Raw genomic sequence first — 18,851 nt, 5'->3', positions numbered from 1 at the left:
GTTTTACCACTTGATCCAGTCTCTCTAAAATCAGGTATTCATTCCGGAGATTTCCAGCTTGGTGAAATTGTTAGGTGAGTACTATTATTATTATTATTATTATTATTATTATTATTATTATTATTATTAATGTGTATATAATGTAGTATGTGTTAAATTTATTTTTTTTTTACTATATAATCAATCTTGCATATTTTAAACTTATACACTTCCATAATTTGGCAATTATAGTCTAATTAGATCCTGTGTGTAGAATATAGTCTGCAGTCTGATTAATGTGTTAGCTTCAGTTTTACAAATGCTTGAACTATTTGTTTGATTAATCTCTCTCTCTCTCTCTCTCTCTCTCTCTCTCTCTCTCTCTCTCTCTCTCTCTCTGTGTGTGTGTGTGTGTGTGTGTGTGTATAGTACTGGACTGTGGAAAGTGGAGGCAAAATTCCAGAGCAACCCACAGCAAATCTATTCTGCAGAATTTGAGGTCAAAGAGTATGGTGAGCATCCCATTAGCATGACATTTTTTTTATTGTTTTTAAATGTGCAATGCAAATGGTAACTTCAAACACAGAAAATGTTTTATTCATTTCATTCATTCATTTATTATTTGCAGTTCTTCCCAGTTTTGAGGTGAAACTGACACCATTAACACAGTTCTTCCACGTGAACAGCAGAGATTTCACCGTCAGAATCAAAGCTACGTATGTAATTGTTTTGTGGATTTAAGTAGTATGTATGTGATCCGTTGCTGTTACAGTTTGACCTGGGTTCGAACTGGTTGTTCACAAGCAAATCTTTATTCCATGGTTTAAGGTATCTGTTTGGTCAAGAGGTGGATGGAACAGCCTATGTGGTATTTGGGGTTATCAGAAAGGACCAAAGTAAGCAGAGCTTTCCAGACTCTCTTCAGAGAGTGCCGGTGAGCCCATATTTATACTTAAGATTTAACATGTCCATATGAAGTGATGCTGACATAAGAGTTGAACTACCTCCTACTATTCAGAAACTGTATTATTGTGCTATAACTGTAGAACATATTTTTACATGAACATCTTCATGTTGCTGAATTAGATTGAAAATGGTGAAGGAGAGGTGACACTGAGGAGGGAAGACATAACAAAAGTTGAGAGGGACATCAACAGCCTTGTGGGGGGCGCCATATTTGTATCTGTCAGTGTGCTGACAGAAAGTGGTAAGAAAGAAAGCCCGTCTTTTTGAGCCTGTTCAGATTTTCTTATATGTTACTTTCAATGGTGGCACCAGCTTTAGAGATAGTATATGAGTATCAACCAAAAAAACCCTTCAATTAAAAAAAACAGAACATCTGTCAGAAATGAGAAATTAATGTTTTTTGTTTTATTTTTGGTGAAAAGAAAGTGAGTAATAGAAAAACAAATGAATTCTGACAATTTTTTGTGCGTATAATTATTTTCTTGTACCCTGTCACAGGTAGTGAAATGATGGAGGCCGAACTGAGAGGTATCCAGATTGTCACATCACCCTATACGATCCACTTTAAAAGAACTCCAAAATATTTCAAGCCAGGAATGTCCTTCGATGTTGCGGTAAAGCACTAATTTATGTTTACATAGTTTGACATAATATTACACGTTAAAATCATAATTTTGATATGTCAGTTGTGGCATTTGAAGAAATTATAATTCCTTTACAAAGTGTTATGATTCAGTTTCTTTTTTCTGATGTCAGGTTGAAGTTTTAAATCCTGATGAAACTCCAGCACAAAACGTTCCAGTAGTGATCAATCCTGGGCCAGTCAGGGGACTCACTGCAGCTAACGGCATGGCTCGGCTTACCATCAATACAGAAGGAAATGCAGCTGAGCTGAGAATCACTGTAAGTTTTTTTTAAGTTTTCAAAAAGCTTTTTTTAAAAAACAAAAATAACAGCACCACCAATAATCTACATCTTACTACAATAATCTTACTCTATATATTTTTATATATATATATATATATATATATATATATATATATATATATATATATATATATATATATATACATATATATACCCTTATGTTTGTTTAATAGGTGGGCCAATATAAACAAAACTTTGCACAAACATCAGAATTAGAATCAAAATTACATTTATTGCCAAGTTTGTTCACAAACAAGGAATTTGTCTCGGTGTCATGCTGCAAGAAATATCATCCGACACCAATTATTACCATCTGTATGTTTAAAAAAACAAAACAAACATTTGTTATATATCTGTTTATTATATTTATTATATGTTCATCATCCCTCTATGGATGGATTGTTTTGCACGTCACATTCAGTGTACATTGCATGTGCATAACCTAACTGTCACACAAACGACCCATTTTGCTACTTCCACTACTATTACTTTTACTACTATTACTATTACTTCTACCACTACTGGTTCTACGAAGACAACAACTCAAACTACTACTACTACTAATAATAATAATTATAATAATGACAATGTTAAAAAAACCTTTTAATAATAGTAATAGGGCAGCACAGTGGCTGCTATTTTCGATTGTTCTGGCTTTAATTTAATTTAATGCTTTAATGCTTGCTCACACAAATACTGCCCTCAAGCAATAAAGATTATCACTTACTTATCACTTAATTTAACTTGTTGCACATTGGCTATGTATGCTTGCCTTTAATTACAGGTCCTGACTGATCCTTGTATACTTGCACATGAAAGCACATGAATGTTTTTCTTATGCTTAGTATGGCTTATGTGTGTGTGTGTCTTTAATTACAGGCAATGACCGATGACAGCATTCTTACACCTGATAAACAAGCAAGAGTAGAGATGACAGCAAGACCATACCAGAGCAAGACCAGGACTTTTATCCACATAGGTGAGAAAAATCCTGAAGAAGCATTGCATAAAGTAAAAATATAAAGATTGTTACTATAGGTAGAAGTGGAAGTACACTGTGGAAAACAGGCACTAAAAGATGTGTTCAAACTAAAGCATTTATTGAAACATATTTGCAGGTGTGGATGCAGCTGAGCTCAAAATAGGAGACAATCTAAAAATCAACCTCAATCTCAACCAGCAGCCAAATCAAAATAATGATATCACATATCTGGTAAGAGACTTATTTATTTGTTTTTGTGTATATAGATTTTTTTTCTGTGATGCAACGACTCGTAATAGTACATAAATGTGCGCTTAAGGTGTTAGGTATTAATGTGTAAATCTGTTTCCCCAGATCCAGAGCAGAGGTCAGCTAGTGAAATATGGCCGTTACAAGACAAGAGGCCAAGTACTGATTTCCGCGATACAACCAATCACCAAAGAAATGCTGCCATCGTTCCGCATCATAGCCTACTATCATACAAGTTCAAATGAAGTGGTATCAGACTCTGTTTGGGTGGATGTAAAAGACACCTGCATGGGAACTGTAAGACACTTAAGAGCTGTGAAAGAATGAAACTTTACAGCCAAAATGCACAAATGTTACTCATTTCTACAGTAGTACTCATTTTTAACATAGAGAAGTTGCATTTCACACTCACTTAGCTGAAACTGGAATCCTTACGACCTGCTCCAGCCTATGAGCCTCGCAAGATGTTTGGTCTGAAAGTCACAGGAAATCCAGAGGCCACAGTGGGACTGGTGGCAGTTGACAAAGGTGTCTACGTCCTAAACAACAAGCACCGACTGACACAGAAAAAGGTCATTTCTCGATTATTTTTTGCTTTTTATATTTTGTAAATTGTTTAGCTTCAGTAAACAAATTGCACATATTGGATTTCATATTAATTTACGTATTGCATACATACCAAAAACCTGAAACTTGTTATGATGTTACAGCATGTTAACCTCAGAACAACTATGCATTAGCATTTTTTTTTTTTAGATTTGTGAGTCCTTTGTGAAATTAGAGTCCTCTCATTGTAAGTTTACTGTTCAATTTACATTCTTGTATGTGTTTGTACTTTAACATGTAGGTGTGGGACATAGTAGAGCAGTATGACACAGGCTGCACACCTGGTGGAGGAAAGGACAATATGGGTGTCTTCTTTGATGCTGGGCTATTGTTTGAGTCCAACACTGATGCAAAGACCACATATAGACAAGGTGACAACGCAACAGAGCATCCCACTCTTTTACTGTTGTCTAATACTTTTCTTTCGGCTTCACTGTTAAACCCTTGTAGAATTATGATTATTTCTATCATGTTTGAACAGTCCAACAAAAAATGTTGTGTTATATTCTTCCTATTTTAGTAACACAAAAACCAAATTCAGTTTCAGGCTGTTTCATATGATATATTTTGTCTGTGTTGCATTTTACAGAAATTAAATGCCAGCCTGCGAACAGAAAGAAACGCAACGCTGCTGTAATGGATTTCAAAAGCAGCTTATGTAAGTATATATATATAAATATATATTTAGATAAATAACCACATATTAATTCATAATTTCACACATATCACTGTTTTTACTTTTGACAGGCTATGTATTAGTCAACAGACAAAAAGAAAAAAAAAACATTTGTTTTATGCTTTTGACTCCATTAAAAATATTTTCTGTTTACAAAAAGACATATTTAAAAATATATGTTTGTAACTTTACAGTGAATCACAGTTCTCATGATTTCTTCCACAACCGTCTCTGTTTTCAGTAAAAAATTATACAGACCCAGTAGAATCTGAGTGTTGTCTGGATGGCATGAAGGAAACCCCCCTTTCATACACCTGTGAGGTCCGCAGCGAGTACATTGTTGATGGTCAAGGCTTTTCTGCGCTGCTGCAAGGCAGTGGAAACCCTTCGAGCAGAGAAGAGGGAGGAAGACCTCAAACTGCCTTGCAGTAAGAGTTACAAACGAAATGGGTGATGGTTATCTATAGTCATGCTATTTATTATAAAATTCACAAAATTATATCATTTTAATCTAAATCCAGGTGAAGGAGAAGACAACAGTTTCATGGACAGCAATGAAATTGTTACTCGCACCAAGTTCCCAGAAAGTTGGCTCTGGTCTGATATCAAATTGCCTCCTTGCCCTAGACACGCACCTAACTGGTGAGTCACTGTAAATCACAAACACATACAAATGAAGTGATAAGTTAATTAATTATCACAGTCACATCTTAAGCTATCTCTCAGACTGTAAACATTTTTTTATGTTTCAGTGACACCACATCGTTTGTGAAAAGTGTTCCTTTGCAAGATTCAGTCACAACCTGGCAGTTCACCGGCATCAGTCTGTCAAGAACTCACGGTGCGGATTCGGTGACTAAAATATGGTTTTCTTTTGGCCTTCCATTTACTTTTTAAAAATGTCATTATTTTCTACACATTTTCTTTAAGGAATCTGTGTCGGTGATCCATTTGAGGTCATTGTCAAGAAGGATTTCTTCATTGATCTCAGGCTGCCTTATTCTGCTGTCCGTGGAGAGCAGATAGAAATTAAAGCAATCCTCCACAACTACAGCCCTGATCGAATCACTGTAAGTACAGAACCACAGTAATTACTGGACTGAAACACTGTGACGTTCAAAAGTGTCATCTTGTGTAGTTTATCATGTGCATTTTCATGTTGTGTTCTTAAGATCATTTTCATTTGCCAGGATGATTACATTTCCTCAGTTAAGGTTGGCTTATCATATTTGGTTTATCATCAACTAAAATTGAAGAGTACGATTCCTTTTTCATGTTGAGTTTATTAGCTTAGTTTTCTATAAATAAGGAGAAATGAAATTGCAGAAAGTTAAAGGAATGCTTAAAAATCTCTATATCTCATCAGGATCTTTGTATTCTTCCAGTTCGAAATACCACGTTTCAATCTCTTCTCCAACTTTGTCATTGCTGTTTTTCTTTTATAAAGGTACGCATTGATTTGACTGAAGAGGAGCATGTGTGCAGTTCAGCTTCCAAACGTGGTAGGTATCGCCAGGAGGTCACTGTTGGGCCCAAGACCACACGATCTGTACCTTTTGTCATTATTCCCATGAAGGAGGGAGAACGGCACATTGAGGTTAAAGCAGCTGTTAAGAACTCATATCTCAATGATGGAGTCATGAAGATGTTGCGGGTGGTGGTAAGAAAACCAATGTTTGCTATTTGGATGCCCAAAAATGTGTTCAATATCACTTTCCTATTAAATAAAACAAAAATGCTTTTTCTTATCTGAATGTGAACAGGCCTTTCAAAATTGGTAGTAATAAAATAATTTGAAAGTTATTTTTTGTTGAGGTTTAGGCACAAAAAGGAACAGACAGAAACAATAACAGGAGTCTGGCTCAATCCCAGACCAAACATCAGACTGATAATTTTGTAGAATATCAATGTGTGTTGAACTTTTGTTCTAATCACTACATGGTTATCACTGCCAAAAGAATTTCCCTTGATAATCTCAGAAATCATCAAAAATATTAACAATAATCATACTGGTCAAATGCATTTTTAGTTCATTGCTTATTTTTGTGTCTATTTTGTAAAAGGGATTTTATTTAAAATGTGACTATAGGAAGATGAAGAACCAGTACAGTACTCCAATCACTACTGAACAGCAAACTGACAAAAACCTAGCCAAAAGAAAAACTACACAGTTATTTATGATAATGTAGGTCAGTTTTATCCATATTTCATTTCTAAAAATCATGGTTATCATCAATATTGACATATATTACTGAAATACATTTACCGTGTTCATTTGGGAGAAATGTTATATTTACAGTTACATATAAATTTTGTTTAGTAATTACGCATAATTAAAAATGGATAACAGTTTAGTTGAAATTTAAATAGATCTGACAGTTCAAGCTAAGTCAGCATTTGTGGTTTATATATTGTGATTTTGAAAAGGGTTTTGGCTTCATATTAATATTGATAATGTTATATTTTATAAATTTAAAGGAAAAATACTCTGTGCATATGATAACATTGTAAACCACCACAGTCACTTAATTATTATCAGCCGCACACTTTCAGTATCTATTACAACTACAAAGTATGCATTTTATAGTTGCAATAGCAAGTTCACTACTAACATCATTTGCGTTTTTGCTGCTGTGGCTACTTCTCTCACACACCGAGAGAGGTTCACTTCACACAACAAGACTACAAAGTTAAACAGAGTTTAGTCACACAGGTTGCAGTTAGGCTTAGAAGGACAAACTGTTGAAGACTTAATTTAATTACAGATTTATTTCCTGTTTTGTAGCTACTACACTTTTCTTTGCTAAAATAATAATGATTTCCAATGTTTGTCTGTTTTCCAGCCTGAGGGCGTACTGGTTAAACATCCAAAGATCGTAACTTTAGATCCTGTTAAGAAAGGAGAAAGTGAGTTTATCTATTAAAAAGCTACATTATAATTATTCAGTTAAACCCTGATTTTCACCTTAATAAAACATTTTTTTTCTCTGTTTAGATGGTGTACAGAATGAAGTTCTTAACAGTGGAATTGAAAGGAAAGATTTGGTTCCAAACACACCTACCAGCACACAGATCTCTGTGACAGGTGAGAAATATTTAATATTTGGGCAGTTTATGTGATTCAGTGCCCATATCACCCTGAACCTTCCATTGATATACATTGTTATTGTTGACATTCGGGACTGACTACCTTAATTGTTGTTGTGAACCTTTCTTTTTTATGTGTATGCATGCAGGGAGAGAACAAGTATCTCAGCTGGTGGAGAATGCCATTGGCGGTAACTCAATGGGTACTCTAATCAGACAACCCTCAGGCTGTGGAGAGCAGAACATGATGTCAATGACTCTGCCTCTTATTGCAACCTTATATTTGGACAAAACCAACCAGTGGGAAACTGTGGGTTTTGAGAAACGTAATGAAGCCCTCCAACATATAAAAACTGGTAGGCTCTCACAGATGTACATAAATTCTTTGGTGACACAATAAACACACAGAGCTCCTCAAAATTGTTTCTAATAGATAAAAGTCGGATGCAAGTTGAATAGCAGTGAAGTAAAATGATTGTTTTATTTTTTTTAATTGTCATCAAGGTTACACAAACGAGTTGGTCTTCCGTAAAAGTGATGGATCGTTTGCTGCATTTCCTTCTCGCCCAGCTAGCACCTGGTGAGGCATCCACAAACCTCCATGAATTCATACATAATATTTTGCACATGCTGCTTGAATTTCTGATTTGCACAGCCAATATATATTAAGGGCAAATAAATTACATTAAGCCATTGTATCCTCTTCTTCTCTATAAGGCTGACTGCCTATGTTGCCAAGGTGTTTGCAATGGCCCATCATCTGGTTGCAATACAAGATCATGTGATCTGTGATGCTGTCAAGTATCTTATTCTCAAAGGACAACAACCTGATGGTGTTTTCAAAGAATTTGCACCTGTATTGCAGGGAACAATGAATGTGAGTGCACTGATTTTATTAACACCAGTTCTTCATCTATACTTAAAATACAAAAACTAAATGAGAAACCAGTTATACAACTGCCAATCACCTTTTATAAATATTATATATGGTTCTGTTAGAAATAATAATAATTATATGTTTGTGCTTCATCTGTAGGGTGATGTGGCTGGATTAGATTCAGACGCCTCCATGACAGCTTTCTGCCTCATTGCAATGCAGGAGTCACGCTCAATATGTTCCGACACTGTCAACGTCAGTATTTCACCTGCTAACATTATCTCTTATGCAAACATTGTTGTTACAAAGTATCTGAAATGATCAAATGGTGATACTTTCTATTGCACTTGCATTGAAGATTTAAACCACAGACCAAAAACAGACAGAATTTAATTCATCTCACCAACATGTTCTGTACTCATGTCTGTATGAAGATCTTGTAAATTATAGATTGATAAAAACATAAAGTATTCAGACTACACCTCTTTATTTATTTATACAAAAGCCTTAATTCTGGTGCATTGCTCATGTTATACTGAGTGGTCCAAATCCTAATTTTAACTTTCTCAATTAATGAGACTTGTGAGGCTCACAAAAGGACGAAGAACAAATGCTCCACATTCCTAGATAGGAGTTAATGTTATATTTCTTTATGTTCTGTTTTCCTGTCACTCGTTATCCTTCTTTCTTTTTCCTTTTTTCATATGCCCAGAGTCTCCCAGGCAGTATAGACAAAGCAGTGGCCTACCTGGAGAGGCGCCTGCCCAGCCTCACCAACCCTTATGCTGTGACTATGACATCCTATGCACTGGCTAATGAAAACAAAATGAACAAAGAGATCCTATACAAGTTTGTTTCGCCAGGTTTGTTCAGACACACACACACACGTGCGCGCGCGCACACACACACACACACACAGTTGAGACTATATAAATGTTTACAAAATCAGTAAATGTAAACTATGATCGTTACTGTTTCAGTTAATTGCAAAAAAAAAGTTGGAAAAACTGTACTATAAAAATATGTTCTTGAGGATTTTTTTTCTAACTCTTACTTAAATGAATGGTCTGGTATTTTCAGTGCTTTTAAATTGCTGTCCTGTCCTTCTCTAATACAGGTCACATAACCATAGGCTAAAATACAATAATTTTTTGGCGTTAATTGTTGTTAATGGTGCAAATGGACTCAAGATGTGAGTCCATTTTGACTCACATCAGAACAGGTCCAGTGATAGCGACAGTGAGTTTATTTACAGTAAAGTTACAAACAAAGATGACAACAAAAGGAATTGTCAGTTAGTGTGTCCAGAGTTGCAATATTTACAGATCCACAGAAACTCTCTTTACAGGGGAAACTCTCTCTCTTAAAAACTCACTTAGGCGCAACCAGGCACAGAGATGATATGTATATTTACATTTTTACTATATTTACAAATTTACTACTGAGGTAGATGTGTTCAAGATATATTATAGTAACAAAAATGTACATGTGTGATTTTGTCTGTCAGAGCTATCTCACTGGCCTGTACCTAGAGGGGGCATTTACACTTTGGAAACCACAGCTTATGCTCTTCTTGCTCTTGTCAAGACTCAGGTGAGCATGTCCAAATTATATCATCCATCCATTTGCTTCTGCTTATCCTTTTCAGGGTTGCTGGAGCCTATCCCAGCTTAGGGCGAGAGGCAGGGTACACCCTGGACAGGTCTGTCGCAGGGCTAACACATAGACAGGAGACAACCAATTGCACTCACATTCACTCCCACATTCACACCTATGGGCAATTTAGTGTTTCCAATTAACCTAACCCCACTAACGACATGTCGTCATTGAAAATTTATTTTACAGTATTAAAATACCATCGTACCATTCCAGAGTACTTGAATTACCATTTATTTAACGTAAATTTCTCCATTTGCTTTTGTGTTGTGTTATTATTGTGTGCAAATAAAAAATTAAAGAAATAAGACATTGCTTTCTACAGCTTCATTATGTACTATGAAAAACATTGCTGTTTTCTTCCAGTAGGCAAGTTTCTGGACTGGATTTTAATTACACCCGAATAAAAAGCAAAAAACAGATTATAAAGCCTAAAACTCTGTTTTTAAACTCTACTCTTGTCTTGTGCTGTTTTAATAAAGAACTTTGAAGATGCCAGACCTGTGGTGAGATGGTTCAACGCACAACAGAAGGTGGGCGGAGGCTATGGATCAACTCAGGTAACACAAAATTTCCTGTCAATCACTATCTTATACAGATAATTTATACATATTGTCTCATCTGATAACCTTTGCCTTTCTTTATCTCCCTCACTTTCTTCTCTCCAGGCTACTATAATGGTCTGTCAAGCTGTAGCAGAGTACTGGATAAACGCTAACGAACCACAGTATGATCTGAATGTGGACATCAAGTTGCCAGGAAGGTCGGCACCTGAAAAGTACCATTTCAACACGAACAACCACTATGCCACAAGAACGTCTAAGGTGAGAAGAAGCAACACAAACACAGTCACCACGTAGCACAATTTGTCAGTCTGAAAACATGTCCTCTAGCAGTAAATAAATCTCAGTATTGCTAGGTCCTCTCTTTTTGGCAATCCATCTCACCAGTCTGCAAGCTTTTTGGTCTATTTCCCTTTTTCCTGTCTAACAGAGATTCAATGCAATTTAAATTCAGTCGGTGGGAGCGAATTGAGCTTATCTCTGTTTTTTTTTCTCATCTTTGTGTGTTTGTACGTATTAATCCCAACAGATTAATGATATAAACCAGGACATCACAGTGACTGCTAGGGGAACAGGAGAAGCAACAGTGACAGTAAGTTATCTGTTAGTTGATCATTCAGAATCCTAGACAAGGCATTTTAAACCTTAAAAGAACAGTATAACAAAGACTTGTTTATCACACCATATAAAAATACACTTTTTTTCAATGCAACAGTTGGTATCACTGTATTACGCTAAGCCCAAAGAACGGGAGAGTGACTGTCAGAATTTTACCCTCTCAGTGGATCTCATAGAAGGTACTTTGATGTCCTTTATCTCCTCTTTTTATTTGACTTATCTCATTAAATCTGTTTGCTTCAATTTATGGCATTTTATTTGTTTATGCTCATTTTTTCTTTTTCCTTATTCTTTCAGAAAAATCAAATGCAAATGAAAAGATATACAAGGCTTAGGATAGAGGTCATGTAAGTACAATATAAACTACACTTTAGAAATAGTAATGACTTTAACTCTTTTTGTTCCCCCCTATTTAACTCTGCTGTCATTTGAATCATTCTTATCATTCTCTCTACAGGTATAAGAACAGGGATCGTGATGCAGGCATGTCAATCTTGGATATTGGCTTACTAACTGGTTTTGCTGTTGAAACAAAAGACCTGGAATTGGTAAGAAGAGATACCCACATTAAGTTATGTAGTTACAGTTAAAGAAAAATAATAAGACCTCTTAATGTTTAAAAATTGGCCTTTTTGTCTGTCTCTAGTTGTCTAAAGGACGTGGCCGCACCATATCAAAATATGAGATGAACAAAGCCCTGTCAGAAAGAGGCTCACTCATCTTTACTTGGACAAGGTTGGAAATCACACCAATCTTTCTCCTTATCCCCCCTTTTTCCCTTTACCCTGGTGTTTATTTATGTTTTTCACATTTGTGTGTGTCTGTATTTCAATTCACAGGTTTCTCACACACGAACAGAGGAAATTGCTTTTAGGATCAAACAGGAAATGCTGGTGGGCGTCTTACAACCCGCAGCTGTATCTGTCTATGAATAACTATGAACGTGAGTTTTATAAACATGTTACCTTTGTTACCTTCAGGTGTTCCAATAAGCACCTAGACATGCAAACTGCTGTCTGCCGAGCAGCTGTACTTTTCTGACTACATTGTGCCAGGTCTAAAGTTTGGTTGTTTGTCAGAGCCCGGCTTGGCCCCTTAGTTCCAGTTAAAAAAAAGACAACTTTGCACTCCCAACTTTGTGGCAACAGTTTGGGGATGTGAATGTTTCAACACACCAGTTTTGCACACTAGTGCACAATGCAAGGTCCATCAAGACATGATGTAACAGCAGTCTGGCGAGGAAGGAGCAGCTAGCAGGTCCAGCGGGCATACTGTGTGGAGGTTAGCCGGATAACTCGAAGCCAGTCAGTTAAATCAAACAACAGACCTTTATTTGACGTTAGCAGCATAAGACCACACAAGCCAGGTCTCCACTGCTCTATTCTGTCTGTACTAGTGATGGGATTTTCGGCTCTTTTTAGAGAACCGGCTCTTTCGGCTCGGCTCCCTAAAAAGAGCCGGCTCTTTTGGCTCCGAGCTGGCTCTTCAGGTTGATTTTGTTGCTTTAATTAATTTATTATTAATAATAATATAAAATTATGCACAAAAGGAATTACTAATGTAAAAAAAAAGTGGTTTTATTTATATATGAATATATGCGGTGGCCCTAGAGACAAAGCACGTACAAACTCCAAAAAGCACGTACAAATTCCAAAACACATTCCTAGAGTTAACTGAACTTCCAACACAGAGCTACCTAGATCACTTAAATTACACAATTGAAAGCATATGTGTATGGTTTGTGTATTTATACACAAGCACTCATATATATTCAAATAATTAAAAAGAAAAAACTTAATTTACCTGTTACTACCACACACCAAATCCGGTCGTTGGTACTTGCTGGCTTGTGTAGCCACTAGGTAACAAAAGCTCAACACTGCGCCTAGCATCCTGGAGCACTTCTGTTGTGTTTTGTACGTGTTTTGGAGTTTGTACGTGTTTTGGAGTTTTTACGTGTTTTGGAGTTTGTACGTGCTTCAGGTTTGTACGTGTTTTGGAGTTTTTAGGTGTTTTGAAGTTTGTACGTGCTTTGTCTCTAGGGGCCACCATAAATATACTTACATAAAATGTAATAAATAAATCATATAATACAAAAACCAACTAGTCACAGTTCAACTTTTAACTATTTAAATTTTCAGCTTTTTCCTTTTTAAACAAATTTAAAAATGAAAACAACACAAAACACTGCAAACCACAACACAATTAAATATAAATTACAATATGAAAACAAAAGAAGATGCACATTCTCTGTCATATGGGCCTGCATGAATAAACTTTCTGAATCCTTTATCATTCGCAACTGAAAATAGTTGTGGATGATTACTATACCTTTCTAATGTGACATTGTTGTCCCTGGCTCTCTTATCTCTCTTTCCCTCCCGCTCTGTTCCTGTGCTACTGAGAGTGTAACTACTGCCCCTCCCCCCTCTGCCCAGCGCAAAGCACAAGGCTCGCGTGCGGAGTGAAGCAGAAAAAAAGTGCGAGAGAGAGGGTGAGAAAAAGAAAGAAAAAAAAAACACGGCTCGCGATAAGGAGCCGGCTCGCGTCGTTCACGTCAAAGATCCGGCTCTAAGAGCCATTTCGTTCGTGACCGACCCATCACTAGTCTGTACACACATGTGCGGGGATGGGTAGACACCAATGCCAGCCCGTTACAATGGTGAGGTCTTTCTTGGAACAGACACACGAGCAGCATGTACTGGCCTGCACAGAGTCTTGACCTCAACTTGATAGAACAGGTTTGGGATGAATTAAAATGGAGATTATAAACTAGGCCTTTTTGTCTAACATCGTCTGACCTCACAAATGCACTTTGGGAAGAATGATCGAAAATTCCTATAAACACACTCCTGAACCTTGTGGAAAGCATCCCATAAGAGTTGAAGTTGTTACAGCTGCAAAGGTTGGGTTGGCATCATATTAAACCGTACTGATTAAGAATGGGATGTCACTCAAGTTCATTTGTGTGTGTGATTTGTCATTGCCATATACATTGTTATATCTACCATAGCGGTCACAAAATAATAGAGAAATACCTTCTTTTTTATTGCAGAAACACGCTGCGTTAAATTCTACCATCCACAGAGGAAAGCTGGAAAACTACTGCAGCTCTGTAGAGATAACATATGCACATGTGCTGAAGGTAAAGACAATCATATACATGTGATTAAAAAAGCTTATTTTACAACAGTAATTAAAATGTTTTCATGCATTTTTCTATTAACTTTAAATGGTACAGAACACAGCATTAGAAGTGTGATTTTGAGCAAACATGTTTTTTATGTAGTTTTGTTTGGGTGCAAGTTCTTCCTGACAATGAAGTGGTTAAACCTGAGGGTGGGTGGAAGGCACCTGAGGCTGTGGATATGCTGATCCTGTGTCACAGTGCCTTTTTGGCATACAGTTATGAAAAATCAATCATGGACTCCTCTGTATCCCGAAGTATTCCTGAGTCACATAGGAGGCTGTCTGACCAACAGCTAAAGCATAGTGAAAACTGGTTCTTAACAAAAACACAAGCACACAGCAAATCTATAACAGGATAGCTGGGACCGATGTCCAGACCCTAACCACTTTGAAATGCTGTGGCAGGAATATGATAGACTTATGCAGGGGCAAATCCCCACAAACCTAAAACTCCTCAAATGATGCGATGCGAGACACTGATTTCAGAGAAAACAATTACTTATTACTGCTACAGGTGATTCTGCAAGCTTTTGAATCATTGGGTATACTTCCACACTGCACTTTCTAGCCTGTGAAAGTACACTTCTTCTTCATAACTAGCTATTGTGCTGTTAGTAACTTCAGACGTATGCACTAATCTACAATTATAAAAGACGCCTATTTTAGCAAATGAGATTAAAATTGTATATTCGATCGTCACATACCTGCAGTCACTTATCAACACACATGTATACATCAGCTTTGTATTTTTTACCCTGTCCCTATTGTGTACTTACAGAGAACTGCAGTATGCAGAAGAAGGAAAAAATCCCCAATGATGACCGCCAAGCTTTGATTTGTGAAAGTACAGAGACCAGCAAAGTAGACTTTGGTAAACAAACATAAATGGGTTACATTTAGGTTTATTTAATAGGATATAGTAAAGCAAAAAGCTAAAAACTATACTTTGGCTGCCCACAGCTTACAAAGTGCTGGTGGAAGAGGTTGTAGAAGAGTTATCCACAGACAGTCACAAAGTCAAAGTGCTGGACCCCATCAAAGAAGGCAAGTACCTACGTCCTTTAAACGTGTATTTTAAAAGAAATTACTTCTTTTTTTGTGGCATTAAGATAGCAGTGACAGTTTTTTCTATTATAGCCATAAAAAATTAGGCAATTTGAAGGACAAATCATGCATTTTATAAAACTGCTGCTTGTTTTTGTACTAAGAGGTACACCGTAAAAAAAAAAAATCCTAACAAAACAGTAATATTCTGGCAGCTGGGGCGCCAAAATAATACCATAAAATAACAGAAAATAACTTTCTCATGAAAATACGGTTATTTTCAGTAATGACAATACAGTTTGTTGCCCTAATTTTACATGGGATTTTGCCTTTTACAAGTGCTTTTAAACATTAAATTAGGTACATTCTAATGTGATCAAACAATGAAATTACCTATAAACAAGGTCAATGAATGCGGCAATATGAATAATAATACTTAAATGTACAGAAATATACAGTTAACAGTTGGTTTAAATAATAATGGATTGCATTCATATAGTGCTTTTTGAGACCCTCAAAGCGCTTTACAATTCCATTATAATTCCCCTCTGGCCATCACCAGTAGGTGGTAGGTGAAGTGTCTTGCCCAAGGACACAACGACCGAGAGTGTCCGAGCCGGGGCTCGAACCAGCAACCTTCTGATTACAAGGCAAACTGCTAACTCTTGAGCCACGAACGCCCTAAATAACAATAATAATAATAATTATTTGATGTAAAAAAAAGTTTATAAGAATCATTTTATTTTTTCCATAGCATTACATTTGAATTTAACAGTTCAATCTTTCAAATAACGGACAAATATTTGTGAAATTATGATACATTTGTGAATGTATTTTAACAATCTAAATATGCATATGTACAGACAAATACATTTAAAAAACAAGAAAATTATGTTTTATTACATTTACAGTGATTTTACGTTGATTTACATTTGAAATGTAAAATCACAGTCTATGTATGTAAATTTAATGATATTCTAGAAGAACAGTACAAAACTGTAAAATACACAGTAACATACTTTTATATTACAATTTTTTTTTTACAGTGTACATTTAGTGGTTAACACCATTGGCTATCAGTAAGCCAGTGTAGCTTGTCTTGCTGATACCCATTTTCTCATTTAACGTTTAACACTCAGCATAGGCATATTGCCAAAATACTAGTATTATGTATATAATACTATTTTGTGATGATACAAGCAGGAATATATATGAACACAGCAGCACTGTGTTTTAGTATAACTTGAACAACACATTCAGTCATTCATAAATCACTGCTCTCAACTGTCATATCTTAATTACAGGGAGTCTTGATGTTGCTCCACTGAATAAACAGCGCATATTTCTCAGTTATCAACACTGCAGAGAAGCTTTAAGTCTAGAACAAGGAAAAACCTACCTTATCATGGGCTCAGATAAAGATATTCACAGAGATGACAAAAGGAATACGTAAGTATATTGTTTGTCTGGCTGTGCTTGTGTGTGGTGTATATTTAAACTAATTTCAGAGTTCTGTTAATTAATCATAGCTTCAATGAATAAATTCAATTATCTTGAACTATATATATTTATCACAGTTGTTCATTCCACATTTTGCTGATTGGTCACAGAAACACTATTTTTCTTTCAATTGTTCTTTTCAGATTCGAGTACGTAATTGGTGAGAGAACCTGGGTTGAGTACTGGCCTACAGCAGAAGAGTGTCAGACTGACAAATATCGGGATACCTGCTTGGGCTTGGAGGAGATGGCCAATCAGTTCTCACTCTTTAGCTGCTTCTAAAGTAAAATGGGTAGTAAAACAAAAAACATTTCAAATTTTGTTATTTTGCTGTTTTTACAATTTTCTGTAAAACAGAAACCGATATAACATAAGGGTTTCACCATTTCACTGCAGTGATTAAAATGTATTCAAATGGGGTACTGGATCTGTGTGTCTTTTGTTAAGTTTATGGTGGTTAATAAATTTCTCGCATTTCTAATGCATTTGAAACTTTACTAAACCATGACAATCACAACAAAAAAATAAAACATTTTAAATAAAACCCAGCCCTCCATATAAACCTGATAAATGGATAGAAATCCATCCACTCTTTTCTAGTTAGTATAGCTGCAGAAATCAGAGGGAGAGCGAGAAAGAAGGGCCTGCAAAGGGCCACGGGTCAGACTCGAACCTGGGCCGGCTGCTTTTGGCCATATGACATATGGTTGTCTACTCAATTTTAAGTAAATGTGAAATTAAACTATACTGAAACTAAAATACTGGGCTATTTAAAATTTCTTTGTGGCTAAATTTGCTAGGCAATAAAATGCTTCATGTGAATAAATATTTTACACTTAGATAAGAATCATGTCAGAGTGACAAAGTGATTCATTTGTTACATAAAATAAATAAAATGTTAAGATTAGTTTAGTTACAGATGTTTGATGTTTTGTTACTCCTCGGCCTCCTTGAGCAGTAATGATACCTGTAATAAATATAGCCTGTTTGCAGCTCTGGAGGCCAGGTTTACTGAATTACAGACTTGGCTTCGGACCCTTGAAAAACCCCTAGCTAGCCAGGCCCATGTATCCGGTGTTGTGCCAAAAAACAATTGTCTGCCAAAAACTGATTTCTGGTATTTGACAAAAACTGATTGTTCTTATTTAAACTGCTATAAATAACTTGTGGTCTATAATATGTGAAACATATGTTAAATGTATCCCTCAGGAATGATATCAAGTCATCTTGAGCCACAAACAACATTCCTGTCACAAGGTAGAAGCCGCAATCCGTTTTTGGCAGTGACTTTTGTATATCCTTTATTTATTCAGTTAAAAAACATCTCGTTGACATTAAATATATATTTTTTAAGAGTAATCTGGCTAAGATGACAGCAGAAAGTGCAACACATATAACAATAGTAAACATATTTTAAGTGGACAAAAAGGACCGAATTGGTTATAATGTAAGTATGGCAGACCACCACGGGACTCCACTCACACCCAGCGGTTGCGGCGCTACTACCTCTCCAACATGGAACAGGCCGAGAAACTACTCTCTCTCTCTCGCTTGGGCGATGGTACCGCTCTCGAGCTCATGGAGAGCACGCTGTCCTTGCTAGGAACGGATGGCGGAGGATTCCTCTTCACTCACCTCTTCCTCCGACAGCTGCCGGCTTCCGTGCGGACTGGCCTCGCCAACTTCCCGCTGCTGGCTGTGAAGGATTACCGCTCACTGGTGGAAAAAGCAGACCGGATTCTCCTGGCTACTAGGAGCTTCGGCATCCAGGCAATAGTTTCTGACTCGCCGATACCACGCACGGTCTAATAGTCCCTGGGCTTACCCATTACACATGGTGCCCAAATCTGACAGCTGGTGACGGCCTTGTGGGGATTTTCGCTGTCTAAATAACGTCGTGCAGAACGATCGCTATCCCATCCCCAATATCCA

The 18,851-nt window shown here is 36.5% G+C and overlaps 1 pseudogene; it reads left to right on the top strand.

Annotated features, from left to right (window-relative positions):
• Positions 1–3: 3 nt before the first annotated feature.
• On the top strand, positions 4–17,201 carry LOC134623684 (complement C3-like; annotated as a pseudogene).
• The last annotated feature ends 1,650 nt before the right edge of the window (positions 17,202–18,851 follow it).

This window comes from Pelmatolapia mariae, unplaced genomic scaffold, assembly GCF_036321145.2.
Source record: "Pelmatolapia mariae isolate MD_Pm_ZW unplaced genomic scaffold, Pm_UMD_F_2 NODE_ptg000833l+_length_33489_cov_1, whole genome shotgun sequence".
Taxonomy (NCBI): Eukaryota; Metazoa; Chordata; class Actinopteri; order Cichliformes; family Cichlidae; genus Pelmatolapia; species Pelmatolapia mariae.
The sequence above is the reverse complement of the archived record's forward strand: the minus strand, read 5'-3'. Positions and strand labels throughout refer to the sequence as shown.